Source organism: Hirundo rustica, chromosome 1 (genome assembly GCF_015227805.2).
Source record: "Hirundo rustica isolate bHirRus1 chromosome 1, bHirRus1.pri.v3, whole genome shotgun sequence".
Lineage (NCBI taxonomy): Eukaryota > Metazoa > Chordata > Aves > Passeriformes > Hirundinidae > Hirundo > Hirundo rustica.
Genome location: NC_053450.1, coordinates 148,648,213 through 148,666,654, shown reverse-complemented (window position 1 = coordinate 148,666,654; position 18,442 = coordinate 148,648,213). Strand labels below are relative to the sequence as shown.

The 18,442-nt window shown below is 45.5% G+C and overlaps 1 long non-coding RNA gene across 1 annotated transcript in view; it reads right to left on the bottom strand.

Moving 5' to 3' along the window:
- Positions 1-14,796, bottom strand: part of LOC131378701 (uncharacterized) — a 34,281-nt gene extending 19,485 nt beyond the window's left edge. The window contains exons 1-2 of the long non-coding RNA XR_009208495.1: positions 14,663-14,796; positions 237-388 (exon numbers count right to left, since the gene is read on the bottom strand). This is a non-coding gene — a long non-coding RNA (uncharacterized LOC131378701). The remainder of the gene's footprint in view (positions 1-236; positions 389-14,662) is intronic.
- Between the last annotated feature and the right edge of the window lie 3,646 nt (positions 14,797-18,442).

Below are 18,442 nucleotides of genomic sequence, written 5' to 3'. Positions count from 1 at the left end.
AACAAACATAAAAAACCCCACCCTATTCCAGTGTTTTTTTCCTATGACCTCATACCTCATACCAGTCCTTCTATATCTCAGTCTTCTATGGGCTTTACCACTTTTGGGCAAGCCTCTTATCCTGAAGTATTTTTTAAAACGTTATCCTGTATTGTTATTTTGATGAATTTTACAAGCTGTTCACCAAACTCTTTTTAGCCATATCTCATTTTTAAACAAGCAGAGTTTCAACTGACCACCACGTGGAGAGAGGTAAGGCTTCCAGGTCCTTCCAGGGTGCCCAGCAGAAGTCACCTCTAAACATGCATCTACTGTTGCTTCTGGAATGGTCTATGATCTCAGGAGAGCAAGACTGAGCCACAAAGACTACAGAAACAGTAGGTGGTTTCTGGAAAACAAAACAAAACATAACAACAGAGACAGTTAAAGCTCTGGGCCCTCTGCTTTATCTGAGATGCTGATAATTTTTAGTTGAATTTTAGTTTGAACAATATATTTTTTTTCATACATCCATGTGAAAAAAATAAATATTTAACCTATATCTGCACTCAGCACAAGACTATTGCTTATCTGGATCTGTCTGAAGGCAATGACTCCATTAAATAGCACCTTTTGCTAATGAATTGAAATACTGAAAAGGGTTAGGGAAATTTATGCTATTTCCCAAGAAACTTGCAAGGAGGAAAATCATGTGGGCTGTGATAATTCCATAGGAATCAGACAGGAATGGATTCAAAAAGCTCTAGAATAGGCAAGATATGGAAATAATATTGAAATTTGCAGTTAGCTCAATTTAAGAAAAGTGTTTGTGAATATAACTGAAGCATTTGCTATTTAAATCTTCCCGCTGACAGTAGAAGTTATAATTTTCACAGAATTTGTTCAACTCCATTATTTCCCCTTTTTTTCAGCTTCAATTCTATTCTCATCTGAATGAGATGCACTCCCACCAACTGAAATCAATGAAAGCCTGTACAACCCCCTGCAATTAACATCCATCAGAAGGTGCTTCCCACTGAGTTCACTTCAAGCAAATCCTTCCCAAGTATTTCTGTGACACCACAGAAGTCTCACAAGCTCTATGAGCCACAAAAATAACTGATTTAATTTATGCATTCAACTTATTTTCATTAAACTTATTATTATGTTTTACTCACTGGAGCAGAGAAGTATCAAGTAGATGTATAAGAATAAGTGAAACAATTGGTTACTTACTTATGCTTACAGCCTGTGACAGTTAAATATTGGACTTTTTCCTGTATAAAAAAGTTGTAACTTCTGACAAAAAAAAAAAAAAAGGCTGTAACTTCTTTTTTTTTTTTTTTTCTAATTCATAAAGCAGATGAATTTTCAAATTTTCTATCTAGATAGAAAATACTAAAAAATTAGGTACAAACAAACAGAAAACAGCAACAACAACAAAACCCACAAAAACAAACAAACCCCCCAAAACCAATAACAACATAAAAAAAACCAACAAGGAATGCCAGGTCATTTTTACCATTACAAAGCAAAGAAACAACTTTGCCCTGTAGACTCTGCAGACTGCCCTGTAGAACACAGATCTTACAAGCCCTGTGTGTCCCACTTTGCAGAGACAATTTAGAGCCTTCCAACATCGTGAGGCTTTTTTACCCAGAGTCATGGCAATCTTGTCTTGAGATCGGTTTACAAAACTAATCTATCTCAAAAGCATTTGGTACTGTTCTGCTGGGGATGCTGTGGGAGCTTTACAATCCTGATAATTAGAAACTTCCAATTAATTTGCAGGTTAAAATGTACTTGTGGTCATTTGATACCCATTTGTACTCCTGCCAGCCTTGCCTGTAACTGAGAGCTCCAGGAGGCAAGGCAGCAGCTCTGCTGCTGTTTTTCTCAGCTGCATTTCAGCCAAAGTGCACCAAAATCGACATGTGCCATGGAAACTGCCTCTCTAGCTCCAGCTGCAAACATCTGCTAATCCACCACTAATGCAAACCAAAGGGCTTCACATCTGGGAGATTTTGGGGGAGATTCAGCTGAGCAAACACACAGAGGGAATTCAGCTGAGCAGATGTGAGCATCTGCTGCCATTTCTGGCTCTTGTGAGGTCTGGATGGGGCAGGCAGAGTGGAGCAGGGTCTGAAAGGGTCTTGCTGATCGCTGGAGGCCAGGCAGGGCGTGTAAGGGCACCCCAAAACCTTTAGACAACTCAGTGAGAAACCTGAATCCCAGCTGGGTGTCCAGCTGCTGTGAGCTCTTGAGGATTTGTTGATTCCATTTCCTACCACAGGATCTCAGCCATGGTGCTCACAAAGGAATATAGACATGTAGACACCTGAGTATAGGTGCCTTAGCTTTTGATCTGAATCCCACTTGATCTTAAAATATTATCTGGAGAAATACTACTTTTCTGTGCATAAATGTTACTGATAATTTTCTGGACTCCGCATATTTGGGGCAGCATTAGAGAAATCAACATATTAATAGAAGATATTATTAATAGGCAAAGAGTGATAAACAGAAAATAAAGGATAGACACATTTTCCTCTTGCTTTCCTCAAAGGGGTCACAGTGGTACTAGAAAACTCCTAAATTTATTGTGGATATAGCAGAGCCTAGATTTTCAAAGTCAAACTCAGAGAATTCAACTTTTTGTAGTTTGATTTTATTCTCTCCTAAGGTGAAAAAATAAAAATCACAAGGAGTCTATTAGAAAACCTGGGCTGATCTAATTAGAATTATCCTTAGAAGATGTTTGTTAGAAAAGATGACACTGTAAGAAACACTTTGTAGTCTAGAACTGAGATTTCTTAATACCGTTACCTGGTGTCCTGGAGTCAGAAAAGGGGAAGTAGAAGAGAGCACTGCAATGGTTTGTGCTGGTTTTGACTAAGGTAGAGTTACTTTTCTTCCTTGTGGCTGGTGTAGGGCTGGGTTTTGGGGTTGTGGTGAGCACAGGGTTGATGATATTAAGATATTTTTGTTATTGCTGAGCAGGGCTTACACAGAGGGGTAAGGCAGAAGAAGACTGAAGCTGAATTTCATTATTTCAAGAAGACATGTCTAAAAAGTTATGATGGGTTGCTCAGAGAAGTGAAAGGAGCGTCAAAGACAACTTTAATATGGTGAAGAGGATGGAGATGGAACCAAGATGTGTCAGACTGACCCTAGGCTCCAGGAGTTTCACATCCACCAGACTGAAGGATCGGCTTCCCCTCCTGAATCACTTGTGACACCTCTGGGCAGCAACCAGCCTTTTAAGCTCATCTGTCTAGCCAAAAACGGCATCACATGGCTGAAAACAGCAAGTGTAAAGGGAAGAGAAGAAAGGAAAAGAGTAAAATCAGTCTAAAGTCTGACTCAAAGACATGCAAGATTTAAGATGAAATTTTTAAGAAAAGCATAATGGAGATAAATGATATAACAAGCAGTATGGACTAATCAAAGTTAGCTGAGGAACATAATTTTTTTATAAGGCTTTCTAGATGCAGAGAGTGCAGTAGAGCTCATCCACAGTGTCTGGGAGAAAGCACTTGATTAAAGAGCATCTGAGACATTTATTCAGATGGGAAGGGTGGAAATTAAATGAACTGCAAACGTGCTGCAGCGTGAAGGGGAGAAAGAAACATGCACTGCTGTAAAGGTAGGGATCAGGAGGGAGGGAAATTATTACTAAAGTTCTTTAAGAGACAGTTTTGACACCAATATTTTTGTTAATTACTTGGGCACAGAAAATGCCTGACAAGATCTGCTAACGGCAAAATTTAGAGGCAATATCCATATGTAAGCCGAGAGGGAATAAACCAGAAGCTCACGATCCTGAGGATTGTGGTAAGCAGGGAGAGATAAAATTCACTGGTGTGAAATGCAAGGTAATGAATCTGGGAATCCATTAAAAATTCAGATTTCTGATACCTGTGCCCCTCACCTTCTGGACATGACTGAGGAGTACCAGCTGACTGCAGAGTGGTCAGCACGATGGAGTTATGAAAATGAGAGCTGTGGTCACAGTCTCAGGAGAGATTGGGATGAACATCCCCTGGCTGGGCTGGGGAGGGTGTCTGCAGCAGAGACAGGACAGAAAGCATTGGTACCCCCTCATCTGAGTGCTGCTCACCCCTGAAACACCCAGGGTGATGTGGCAGGCAGGGGCAGCCATGAGTGGGGGTGGACAAGAGGATAACAAGAGCAACTGGGAGACAATCACATAAAAAGAGACTATGTCCTGCTGGTGTTAGGGGTCCCAGAGAGGGGTAATACATTGTGATCCCAGCTTCCTAAGCCTCACAAGCCTTGGCCCTTCTGTCAGTCCCTCCCCTGGTGAGCCTGGCCAGCCCTGCTCTGCCTCACCTCCTCCTGGGGCTCTTGGCAAGCAGCTCCTTCTGCTGCTGCTGAGCCAAGAGGGGTTCAGGAGAGTCCAAGTCGGCACAACATCACCCCCAGTTTTCCCTTTGGACTGGGAAGGACAAGTTTCCCTCCTCTGGACAATGAGATCTGATTAGGGCAGTGTCTTCCAGGGGCACAATTTCTGTTTGGGGGTATTTGCCCTCCAGAACCAGCCACAGGTCTCTTTTTCTCACCTCAGAGGGAAGAAGGAACCAAAGTTACAAGTCTGTGGAGGAGCCAGGAGCCAACCTAAGCTCTCAAGAGAAGTACATAAAAGCCTCCTCTGCAAGACTCTCCTTCCTTAGGGGGAAAAAAAACCACAAACAAACAAACAAACAAAAACATAACCAAAAATCACACTCACAAGCATTTGTAACACTCATTATCCAGACTTTCTTAAAGCAACTGAAACATATCAAAATTCTGGATCTCATGCCGAAAACTGGGCAGGGTTGTATTAAGAAAGGGGGAAAACATTCACCCTCTGCTTGGATGTACTGCCACATACCTCTGTCAGGTGTAATTTAGGCTCCCATTCTTCTTCTCTTCTACCACTATTTCTATATATTGAGTTCCATTCTAATTTAATCATCCTCACTGCAGCATTTCTTAATTCAAAACAAACGGCTCCTAGGAAGGGTGTTTTCAGGGGAACACACTGGGCTGGGGAATTTTTTTTGGCACTGGCAACTGGCATTTGCAGTTAACATGGAGAAATCCCAATTCCCAATGCCTTGGGGAAGATAATGAAGTTTGCACAGTTCTGAGACATTAGCAGGGAACTTGGAGGTGTAAAACAACTTTTACGAAAGAAAAACAGGAAACGTGTTAGTTTATGTTACAGGCAGCAAATGGGAAGCTTGCAGACAAGCTAAACCCTTATAAGGTAATTAATTTCCTTCATTAATGTTATTTATGGGCCACACAGCAGCAGCAGAAGACTCCATCCAAGCCTGGGACCCCCTTGCTCTAACACTGTCCAGCAGGGTACCAAAAATCATCCACACCATTACAAGAGCTCCAGGCAAATTGCTCCTAGGACCATATTTTTCTGATAGAAATTGAAACATCCATAAATCATTCTGGTTTAACCCAGCTCTGATTATTTCAGATGAGGGATGAGCCCAGACAGTTTGTGTCCTGTGCACACCTGCCCTCCAGCTGCTGGGGAATGCCCTCTGGTTTAGGTTTAAGGGCTCTGTGGATTTCCCTGGAGATTCTGAATGTATTTGCTGTGCAAGGACAGTGTTTGATGCCTTTGAAACCTATTGGACCTGCTGCAGCCTTCAAAGAATCTGTCCACATGCACCCAAAAACTCCTGTGTGCAGAGCTCCTGGGTGGAACATGGACAAAGACACTTAATTCCTGCTAGGAAAAGCCAGGGTGGCACATCTTGGGCACAACCCCTTCTCAAGCCTTTTGCCAAAGTGTGTTGAAACACACAGCAAGTGATCCAGGAGTTTCCAAAATGGGACACGGATTAAATGTGCCTGAAGCACACCAGAAGTGATTAAATCAAGATTACAAATATGAGAGCAAAACCAAGAAACATCTAACTGAAAGCTCAGCCTTGGCTTTTTTCTTCTGTAAGAACTAAAATTTTTGCAGATTCTGTATATACTGTTAATTTTTGATCTAAAGAGGTATTGGATAACATGAGCAAACTGGGAGAAAAAGCTAAAGTTCTCAATCCTAAAATTTAAAGTTACTAATTAATTTGGTGTTTCCCTTTTAGACATCCATGCAGATTATTGGTTAAAAGTTGATGTTTGCCACTTCTTGTCAAAACACTTCGAACAGATTTTAGTTCAGCAGCCAAAAATCAAGGTACACAGATCTCCAGCTGCTTTTAGAAACTGCGTATTATGCATAAAGACCAAAAGCTTCCCACCATTCTCTCCACATCCTTTTTTCCAAAGCAGGTGTGGTGAATTCTCTCTTAACATTTTCAGTGTCTTTAATTCTTTATAGTACCCAAGGAAGCTTGGCAAAGGAGCTCATGCCACAGTGCCGTGTGCATGCACTTTCTGGGCTACTTGGATTTGAGACTAGGTCACACCAACCCTTTCCAGAGGGATGGCTGGGGTTCAGACCCCCAGTTAACTGTTTTTACTGCTCAAATAACTACAAAGAGTAGTAGTTACATTTTGTTATCCACACAAGAGGAACAGCAAAAAGTGGTTCCTCAGTCTCTGTTCCTGAGCGTTGCTGGCATCCCCCAGGCTGGCATTGCCCAGCCATGAACTCCATCAGCAGCCTGCTAAGCCACATTCCTGGCATGTGGGGTACAGGAATACATCCAGTTACTGCTATTTTTTCCAATATTATCCAGCCTCTTGACAACGTAGTCCATCAGGAAAGTGGAAGCAGATAATTTTGGGGGGGGAGCACACTGCATTCCTGTATTTGGTTTCCTTTCTGGTTAAACCCACTTGCTGGTCCCATTTTACTGCTGCCTGTAATTTGAATTTCCATCTTTAATCGCACTGTGCACAATTAACTCTTGCATAAAAGGCTTCAACAATAGCAATATGCACACAAATGCACATAATTGCTTCTACAAAAGGAAAAGAAATCACACCAAGGAACGTAAACCTCAGCCACTGTGTACTGCAGTTTGAAATGGATTGTGCCCTATGGCTGATAATGTATTTCAGTTATAATCATTATGAGTCTACTAAATAAGAGGCCAATTATTGTTCTAACAAGGCATCCAGTAGTACTGGACAGAGATGATAGACACGGCATGCAACAGCTGGAAGTGGCAAAGGAAAGCAGGAGAGGGCAGGGATGAAGCACAGGTATAATAAATACAGTTGCAGCCCTTTTCCAGGGCCTGGCTTTAATTAGGAAGAACAGCAACCTGCCACCAGCAATACATGCTCCATCCTGCTGGCTTTCTGATGAGTGCTGTGCTTTCCCGAGCCTTTAATGGGGAGGAGAACCAATATCCCAGCTCCAGAAAAGCCACTGCTGTGGCCAGCGTGGCCTGGGCTCTGCCCTCCAGTCCAGGCACGCCTCAGCACTTGGGCAGGCGTAGGCTGTGCTAGGAAATGAGCTGTGTGCATACAAGACAGGGCATCTGAGAATCATTCCAGCATGGATGCATCCAGGGAGCTTGATGGAGGAAATTCCCTCATTATTGCTTCTGCTCAGGCCTGGAGCATAAAGTTTGGCATAAGGTAGCAGAGAAATCCTCTCCCTGAGGTAGCTGTGTTAGGGCAGTGACAAAGCTCTCCAGCAAGCAGCTGCTGCTCTTAAGATGCCCTGAAGAAAAGAGAAATCTCTGTGCCACTGGCATGTTGCTGACAGTGGCGATGACACCTGAGATTGCATGGAATTCATCACTGGTGACGTGGGTAAAGCTGAAAACGCAGAAAAGCAAGTCCAGTGGGGCTTTTGGAGAGGGATGGATGGAAATTCCTCACCTCAGCCAGGCAAGGGAGATGGTCTGTGCCTCGACTGCAGGTCCCAGCACCCCACTGAGGCCAACCCCTGGCACAGTGACCACCTCCTGGGGCAGGGGCAGGCTGGCACCGATACAGCCAGGCCTTGGCACCATCTCCACCAGTGCAGGATGCACGTCAGGCCATCCCAGAGGCTGTCCCAGACCCCGATCCCCCTTGTGCCACGGGCTCGGGCGGGGCCCAGCTCCCCAGGCCTGGTGAACGTGTGATTGTGGCTCCCTGGTGGAAACTGAGGATGGAGCACTTGTGTTTCCTGACCTCAGCAATGCCCCTCTGCTTGATGGCCCTGCCTCTCCCCCATCCCCAGGGCAGGGGCTCCTGTGCCAGCAGTGAAACCCATGTCCTGAAGGCACACTTCCAGCTGGATGAAAGGGGAGAGGTCTGCTGCTCTCTGTGTGACAGCTGGCACACCAACACATCGCTGCAAATGTCAAACACTCCCCCTCGGGCTTCATTCCACATGGGAAGGGGAAAGTGCAGAGGATGGAAGCCCAAAGGTGCAGTGCAGAGCTCTGGTGTGCTCTGAAGCCCTCCTGTGTCTCACTTTCCCCACAGAGTGACCCAGAGCTCAGCATGCCCCTTGCCAGCCATCTCACTCCAGATTTGCCATTTGTGGAGTTGCTGGAGAGGGGATCAAGGGTTCCACATCAGTGCAGAGTAAATCCTTATTAAATGAGAGCTAATGAATGATCACATGAATCCCAAACTGGAGCAATTAGCCATTCTGCTGCTGCCAGAGGGTATTATCCCTGCTGCCACAGTTGCCTCTAGGTGGCTGATTTTTAAATTACTCTTTCCTCATCGCTTCAATACATTGTCTTGGGAGTCAATCAAGCTTCTTTCTTTCCAAGTATACCTAAGTGCTCATTTATAGCCAAGACTTGCTCTCCTGCTGCAGCTCAGGTGGGGCTGACCTCTCACTCTGGATGCAGTTTATTCCTGCTGAAAAATCTTATTTTCTTGAAAGGAGGATGAATTCTGCTAACAAAGCACCTTTGTACACACACAGCTGCATGAGGAACTACCAGAGCAGGGGCTACAGCACACACCAAGTCCAAGGTGCATGGGCAACTACTGGCTTTGTCTGTGCAGGAAAATCTGCTTCATTTCATGCAGCAGAGCCCACACCAAAACAAAACAGTGACCACCATGATTTCCAGAGGTACCCTGGCCACATGCTATGACAGGACTCAGTATCTCTGACCTGGTTGCTATTGTTATCCCTCAGTGTGAGGCAGAAGGAAACTGAGGCAGGACAGGTAAAGAAGTCTCCAAAGTCCCTCAGGAAGCACCAACAGGGTCCCTGGAGTTGGGCAATGAGTTGGGGTCACACAACTACCAGCAGTGGCTGTTTCAAAGTACCAACAACAACCAGGCAAGAGACCCAGCTTTGGCAGGAGATAGGCTTGAAGAAGTCCAGGCTTGGAAAAAAAAAAAAAAAAAAAATCTTGTGAGTCCTGAATTCTCCCATTTTCATCAGCTTTTTTTCAGTTGTAGGGACTTCTATACCCAGACAAACTTAGCCCCAAGGTCTGAGGTGGGGCAAACACCCAGAGGCACAAATCACAGTCACTGATGCTGGTAGCTCTGGGCTTTTTGCCTGAATACTTGCATGCCACCCACTTACGGTGTACAAGACCTCATGGCCCAGCTGGTAAGCGAGTGTGACAAAAAAGGTGTAGAAAACTGGGATTTTTTTCATCACAAAGCCTGTAAATGGCAGCTGCAGGGCAGAAAACATCTTCACTCTGCATCCCTCCCAAAGGCATGTCTCATAAACATCTTTATGGCTCCTGTAATTATTTTATTTGCCTATAATTAATGCCTTTTTGCTCCCTGGAAGCTCAGGAGCTGGCTCTTACTACCCATGGCAGCGTGGCTGTGGCTCCTGTCTAAGGCTCTGCAGAGCCACTGCCCTGGCTGGGATTTGATCTTCCTGCCAGCAAACCCAGGAGGGCTGGTGGGATCTCAGCCACGAGCAAATGGTAACAAGCTCCCTTCAGCCCATCATTTCTTGATTGACTGCACCATTTTTAAGCACTTAGCTCAGTCTGTCACCACTGGTGTGAGTGCTGGGACCTGGCCGTGCTCAGAGACCTCTTTGTGGTTGGCTGGAGAGGGAGGAGAGGGCAGAATTTGGCTGAGCACTGCTGGAGCTGTAGCCAGCCCTGCCATGTTTTTCCTCCCATTACAGAGTTCAGCTGGGCATATCCAGCTGCTTGTATTTCATCCACACGAGAAAGTGACTGTCACCATGGAGACAGCAATGATTTACATCTTAATTAAGCAATGACAGATGCCCTAGTGATAAAGGTAATCTTTAGCTTTGGGTACCCATCGACTTCCAGTTCCCATTTATTAGCAGGTGCTTCTGAAATCAAAATGTTACCAGGTGATTGATACTTTTGCTGTGCTGATGTTCCGATGGGAAGAAATATTTCTCGCTGGTGAAATGGTCGAATACTTTGGGATAAAGAAAACTGTGACTGGCAGGACAGGGGCCTGTTCTGTGCACCATAAACCCCACTGCCCAAAGAAGGGGGATTCAGGGAGGCACAAAGCGAGCGGCAAAAGAATGGCCATGGAAATAGGTATGACAGTGCACCACCAAGCCACCCCAGAGGGCTTCAAAGGCTGCAGAGTTGGGCACTCACAGGGCAGACAATGCCCAGAATGGATTTCCAGCCCTGGCAGTTTTTTCCCTATTGCTGGATGCTGAAATGTCATTTCCACCTCCTCTGTGCTGAAGGGATGTTGCTGTTGGCCTGAGCTGCTGCTGGCCTGTGCACGTGGTATAAAACAGGGTGTAAAACACCAGGAGCAAGGGTGTAAGGAGCTGGTCAGGTCACTGGGCAGGGATGAGCAGAGCAGCCTCAGGGAGGTGCAGCTAACCCGGGAGCCGAGGTGTCCCAGGGATCTGACACAGCCCCTGCCACTGCACAAACCCTGCTCTGACTGAAAACTGCTCTTGGGCTCAGGGCTATGTCCACAATCCTTGCAGAACTTCACTGCCACTATTGGAGTCAACAACCCAGCACTTTCCACCTTCAGCAGCTTCATCATCCTCTTCGTGTGCACAGGGCTCTGGGGCAGAGAGAGATTCTGTAACTGCCAGCAGTACCCATTAATTTGGAGTGCCTGAGGAGTGAGGCTGGAAAATCCAGTCAAGCTGGAAAAAACATGATCTCAACCTGTCCTTGTTCAATGACCACAGACTGCTTTCAGAGAGCACAAGGTTCAGGGGACAAGCCAGGCAGAGCAGATCCTCAGAAATGAGACTGGTGGACCATCTCCTCCTGGTGCAGAGCATCAACTAAACACTTAGGAACACCCAAACCCTCACAAAAGGAGGTAATTTCATCACAGGGAGGGCAGAGGTGGGTTCCTGTCCTTTAGGTGAGAATTAACTTTTCCTTGAGAGGTGTGAAGGTGAGCACCAGAGCTCCCAGAACCTCAAGTCTTTTGAGTTTTATCCCATTGCTGGTTTGCTGCCTCTAGAGAAAGGGTGAGCTTAAATCCAAGCTCATCACACTTTAGTGGGCTTCATTCACATTTCATTCACAAATACAAGGGCTTTTTGCCATGTGAGTTTGCTGCCACTTGGCATGGTCTCAGCACATGTTGCCACCCTCTCTTTGTCAGTGCATCTTCCTCCTCTCTCAGGCCACACATTTCCATTTAGCCCAATTCAGACAAAATGTCGTATCTTTGCAACTTCTTCTCACCTGCAGGAGCCTGACCAAAGCCTCAGGAGGAGCGGTGAAAGTGAGGACAGGCAAGGAGAGACTGACAACTGTGCAGGTTATAGGAAACCCATACAAGTCAAAAATTGCTTGTGTCGTTTCAATCCAAATGGTTATTCCTTTGCAGGCATATTTTGGGAATACTGAATGCAGTGTTCTGTCCTACAAAAAGATGTTACTCCTACATCAGAGGCAAGGATTAGGACAAGCAGATAACAGAGCTGGGAAGGGATGAAAGTGCAGCCAATGACAGAAAATGGAGCTGCGTCACTGTAGTGATATCTCTGCCTTTTTGACAGAAAGTACTGAAGGCATTTCTCCTTCTGCCATGTAAAACCAGAGTTAACAGTCAGGTCAGGTTCCTCCCAGGAGGATTCTTTAGCCTCCTGCGCTCCTTTGAGCTCTATGGCGTGCTGAGCATCTCCCACGCTTGAAGGGCAAGAGACCCCTGCCTGAGAACACCAAAAAGTTGATTGGGAAGAGCAGCCATGAAAAAGGCCTGACCTTTTCCTGAATCACAGCCCAGTGCTGGGTAGCAGAGGTCATCCAATTAATGGGGAAAATGATGCTGGAAGAGAACTTTCAGCCTTGAAGGAGCGATGCTGTTAGCAGGGCCCCGTCACAGCGTGCTCGGTGTCCGGGTGAGACGCTTTCACAACGAGAAATCAGAGATTCCAGCCCTCGGATGTGGAGGGTTATCACCAACAAGGACAGGGTTCTGGGAGCTCCAGCAGCATTGCCAGAGGTTGGCCACAGTCCCAAAAGCCTGCTAAAATCATGCTCCTGGCTCCAGAGGTTTTTGCTGTTGGTAAAGTTGAACTTTAAAGGCAAGAGGAAGATTTCAGACTTGGCTATTCTCCATGCTAACAGGAAAGAGAGAAGATTGCTTCTGTATCTCATGCTCTTAGCATGTCTAAACCCTAGGAGGTTTCCTGCTCCCCAGGGCCTGCATTAAGTTTAAAAAGAAACTCCTCCCTTGACACTTTTTACATTCCCAAGGTTTTTCTCCAGGCTCCAGCAGAGTGAATCCACAGGAGTCCTTTGGGTGGGTCCAATGGGCCATGTCACCAGCTCATATCCATTGGGATGTCTCTCATTTCACTGGTTAACAGAGATGTTCCTCTGATGAAGGAGAGCATTCACTGCTCAGTGCCACAGGATATCAGCCAAGAGTGTCTTATGCAGATAAACTCCACTCCTTTGGGCTTCAAAGCACTGAGAAATCATGTCAGTTTGGAACAAGGTGATTTTTCAGGTAAGTGACTTTTCCAGGTGCATATTAAAAGCAGGTGAATTGGGATACTGATCTCTTCTTCCACCCTGACTTTCTGTATAGAACATAAAACACTTAGAACCAGCCTGATGCCCAGGTCTGGGCTTGTCTGTCTGTGGGTGTGATATCTGGTACTCAGGTCATTCTCCACACTCTACTCACCAGACAGTCTTGAAAAGTCATGAGAAGTGCAAGGGAGAGAAACAGTTCAACTTTTTCACCTTCTACAACCCCATTAAAGTGTCAAAGACAAGGCTAATACAAGGAAATCAGTCAGGATGGATCTAATTGATTGTTCTCTGGATAGAACAGGGTTCTGCTCAGTCAGAGGTTCAAAAGAGAGCAGCCATACACTCAAAAAAAAAAAAAAAGAAATTACCTGTTAACTTGTCAGTGATTTCCCCATCAGCCATTACCAACCACTCCAGAAAATATGGTGTAAAAACCCTTTAAAACTCATTGGTGCTGACAGCACTCAAGAGGAGGACCAGGAAAAGTGTGTAAAAGAGGAAGTATTAGATGAACTAAGAGATGGAAGCAAATGAGGACAGGTAAATGGACAGCTGTTCAGGGGGCTGTGGAAAAACCAAACAGCTGGAATTTCAAATCACAGAAACATAATTGAAATAATATTTCTTGGAGTGCTTTCTCCAAAGAGGTCTGCGATTCTCTCACCAATTTTATTTACTGTGGCCATAAAGAGTAAAAGTAATACACATAAAAATAAAAATCAAGCAGGCATTACCAGAACTGTACATCAGAGGCATGTCAGATTTACTACAGCACCTCCTTAGCAAGCTTAAAATCAATTTTTAAAAAAATCTACTTGTCATATATTTTAAATAAGTCATCAATTACAGCTATTTGCTTTGAGAAGAAATACAAGCAGGTGTTACCAGGAGATTTACTGCCTTTGGCAAGGGTTTTACCTGTTTCTCTGACAGCAGCCTGTGAGCCCTGTGTGAGGAAGGCACTCTCTTCCCATTTAAAGCAGGAGAGAGATGTGTAAATAAATGCTGTAATTAAAACTGAATTTACCGTAATTAAATCATTTTGTTTGACTGCTAACAGTGACCACCAGGATGAAAAATGACATTAGTTCCACCAGGGGCGGGGTCAGCCCTCATGGTAAGAGATTAGGGAGAGCATTAAGGAGATGATGAAGAGGCTTGTAAGGTGTTTCCCAGGGATGCTGGATGGTTCCAGGGATCCACAGTGCCATTCCCTGCATGGTGACTGGCACTGGTGGAGAGGAGAGGTGCCAGCTTTCAGGAGAGCAGTTGTTTGCAAGTGTTCTCCGTGCCTGAGGTGCAGCAGTTCTCAGCAGAGGCAGAGAGGGGTGATGTGACACTGAGAGGGTGGTGAGGACACTTAGCGGTTTAAAGGGACAAACAAATCAGCAATTCTGATACTGTTGGCACAGAAACTCCATTACCAAATCCTCTGCATCCTCTGTGCTCGTTGTAGACCCAGGGACAGTGCAAACACGGAAAAGTCAGAGGCTGCTGTCGGGTGACACACCCAGGTTTTTCAGGAGCACCTCTGGGCCCTCACCTTCCATCACAACTCCCCAAGAGCTGCATGAAACTCACCCAGGCCAGGTTTCTGGGGCCAGGGGGGTGCCAGGGCACAAGAGAGGAGTCCTGTGAACTCCTGGGGAGCTCTGGAGATGTGGGAACCTCAAGGAAAGTGACACCAAGATGTGATGGCAGCTTGGGGTGCCTGGGACGTTCAGTTTTCTATCCACCAGTGCACAGTCACCTCTGGGAGAAGTTCTGCCAGGAGAGGCAAGGTAGAGCCCTCAGCTGACCTTGTCAGTGGCCGTGGTGTCCAGGGACATCCCCAGCATCCTGCTCAGAGCTCCTGTCCTTCCCCAAACAGGGAGCCTGAGGCACTGTCCTAGGCAGCCACATTGCTGCTCATTTGTTGAGGAACTAAAAGGAAAAAAGAGAAAAATAAAAAAGATGTGGCAATTTCACAACGCCGTGACATCCATCAGAATCCATAAGCAGCTTCCTGGAACATCACACTTGGTAACTACACCGTGTCTTGCTGGTAATTAGATACCAATGATTAATAAAGTGTGGCTGATTCAGCGTCTCTGGCTTTGTGGTTTGTTGGGTTTTTTTTTTTTTTTTCATTCTGCTCTTGTTGCCTCTTGAAATGGAAATTTAGCTAATTTATTCTGGCCAATACGGCAGCATAAGAGCTTGGGTGTAACTTGCATTTTTTTTCTGGAAGGAGGCTCAGGTGGCTCGAATCCAGCACCACCTATTAAACAACCAGGTACCTTTGTTCCAGCTTCTGCAGGAACTTTGTGAGTGCCACCGATCACTTGATATACAATTGTGTGCCCTTCCTTTCCTCTGAAGTGAACCACAGAGTTTAAATCATACTTGCATTCAGCTCTGTGAATGGCGCCCTAGAAACTGGTGTGGGCCACTCCACGAGGAGTCACACGACATGAATGCAGCCAGCACCAGCCCACAGCTTGTAAAAACCACGTTTTATTATCTCTAAAAAATTAGCCAGAAGTGCCTCAAAATCCGTGTTCAGCAGAGGGTTGATCAAAACAGCTTAATTAGAGACATGAGGCTATTTACACTGGCTTTTGCTGTTTTAATTTAGCCTTAATTTTCATGCTTGAAATTAACCAAGGAAAACAACTCACGTGGCTTTACATAATGGCATGGAAACTCATGTCACTAATGAAAGCAGCTGGCACCCTGTGCAGGAAAATAGCAAAGGAGATGAGTGGCAAGCAGGAGTCCAGGTGCTGATCCAGGTTCTGAAATTCCACGGGTGTGTGGACACGACCAGGTGTCCCTTGCTCTCTGAAGCAGTGCCTGATCCTTGATCTCCTGTCCATGCCCTTCCTGGAGATGCTCAGGGCAGGTCCCAAGCCCCAGAGACATCCCACAGTGTCCATGGGGGCTCCCTGTCCCCTCCCTGTGCATGCAGCAGCAAAGGTGCTGCCACCAGGCATCCCAGTGGAGCCACCCCTGCCCAGGCCTCAGGTGAAATTCATTTTGGACTTGACCTAATTCCTTATGGAAGCACATTCTGCAACCTCCAAAAATACCTGTGCTGTACTTTTGGTGGTGTTGGCTGAGAAATGGCTTTACACCATAGAAAAACATTTTCACCCCTCTAAACCAAACTTCTCCTCCTCCACCACAGGCTCCTTTATTGTTAGGAAGGGATGTAAAATACAGAAATATACACAGGAATATGCCATCTGGAAACGGGGAAACCATAGAATGAAGTGTCCAGAATGATTTAAAACTTCCAGACAGGTGCAAAACTTCCAGAAAGATTTTAAAACTTCACAGGTCAGTCTGACACAGCCAGAGGCTCAGTCCACAGTGGAAGCTCCACTCAGAGCATCACACACCTGTGAGATATCCCACTGCTTTCACTGCCTGTGCAGCAGCAGGCTGACACCTCTGGCGTTTATTGCTATAGAGATTTTAATCTATTTTATTTATTTTATTTTATTTTATTTTATTTTATTTTATTTATCTTATCATCTTATCTTATCATCTTATCTTATTTTATCTTATTGGCTTTTCTTTCTGGCAGAGATATTTCACGTTACAGCACTGGCCTGAGTGGGCAACAAGGCAGGCATCAGAGTCCAATGGGAGAAGAAAGGAGCAGAGTGTCCTGAGAATCCGGCTGAACCTGCAAGCTGCATCCCAGCCATCCTCACCATACAGCTCTGGGATAACTTGGGATGCCAGAAGAGAATTGAAAAGCCCGGAGATTTCCTTTTGCCCGCAGAACAAAAAAAAGCAGAGGGAAAGATGGGTCAAGGGCCATTCCCCTCGGTGACCAATTCTTTCCAGATAAATTCAATATGAACAAAACTCTGTTGGTGGTTTGGAAAGAAGAAAGAGAAGGAAATGAGCTGGCCAGGATGCAGCTAGCAGAGCATCGATGGCAGGGTGCTCAAAAGTCCTAGGCATCCCAACAAGATGGACAGGCTGGTCCTGTTTGAATTCTACAGTTTTAAACTATTTGACCTTTTTAAAAGAATGGACAAAAGACTAAAACTGAAACGGGGTAAGGGCCAAACTCTCCCATTTCCTGGGGCAGTTTGTGGCTTTTCCTAGCAGGACCAGCAACTTGGCTGCCTTGATTTACTTGTCTTCCTTCCTTCCTTCCTTCCTTCCTTCCTTCCTTCCTTCCTTCCTTCCTTCCTTCCTTCCTTCCTTCCTTCCTTCCTTCCTTCCTTCCTTCCTTCCTTCCTTCCTTCCTTCCTTCCTTCCTTCCTTCCTTCCTTCCTTCCTTCCTTCCTTCCTTCCTTCCCTGGAAGGCAGGCTGGAAAACCTGCATTTACAGTACACAATAAATATGACTGAGAGATTCTCAGGCTGACCTAAAGAATGAATGGAAGGCAGGAATACAGCACTACATCAGCGTGAACATGGCACAAGTGAGCAGAGAGGGACTAATAAAATGGAGATTGGAAGCAAAATCTTATTAGATGGGCAACTTTGCCAATGAAATAAAGAGGTCTCCCTCCTTGTTTCAAGCATTACCTATAAAAGGTTGCAGCTACACCACCTCTGGTTCTGTTACCAACTCCTTGTGCTCTTTCATTTTTTATTCCCGCCTCCCCATTCCGTAATTTTCTCACTTCTAAGGATGAAAAATATACATAACCTATGTCTGAATTTCTCTTGCCTTTTACTGACAACAGACTGTCAGAAATATGAAAGAAAGCAGCAAAAACGAGTTTTTGAAGCAATTATTTCAAGAATTCCTTCTGCTCAGGGTCTGATTAACACTTGGCAATCAAACCAGCAGGGTTTGCAAAGACCTGGCTGCATGACCTGCCCCAGAAGGAAAATGCAAACACCAAAAAAGTGTATTGGAAACAATTCCAGCTTTCCCAGGGTGGGCAGCCACCTCTCCCTGCTCCTTCCACCCCACATCCCATTCTCAGGGAGGATGAGAAGGAGCTGACCAGGCTGTGGAGATGATCGGAGCCTGCTCTTGTGGGGGTCTCTGAAGTCACCCCATCTGGCCCCGTGAAGACGTCCCCACCGAGGCTCCTGGGGCAGCTTGGTTACAGGCACTCCTCCTTCAGCAGCTGCATCTTTTCCTGTGGATTCCCCCTCCTGTGGAATAACTGCTGTCTGTGCTGTGTGACCCTGTGGACCCTGCCCTTCTCACCAAGGGCAGACTCTGAGCTTTAGCCACACCCTGAGCTGCTGAGCTCCCCTGAGCTTTCCAGCGCTGTGCTGTAACACCTCATTGACCAGCCAGGCACAGAGATCCCCCAATTTCTTTTGCAAATGTCTCCTCTGCACTTCCTTATCACTTTAATGGTGTCACAGTTATTTAATTTAGCTTCTTGGAGTTTCATTTTCATTTTAATTTCCCCAAGGTTCTCTTACTTATTTCTTCTTTTTTACTGTCTCTATTTCAATGTCGGCACTCAGCTCTAACTGAGGTTCTTTCCAGGCCAAGCCAAGATGCGTAGCTGGAGAACATTGGTCTAAATCTGCTTTTTAAATTCTGCAATTAAAGATATTGCATTATTTGAAGCCATTTTCTGGAAATTTCTCGATGACAGAGCACA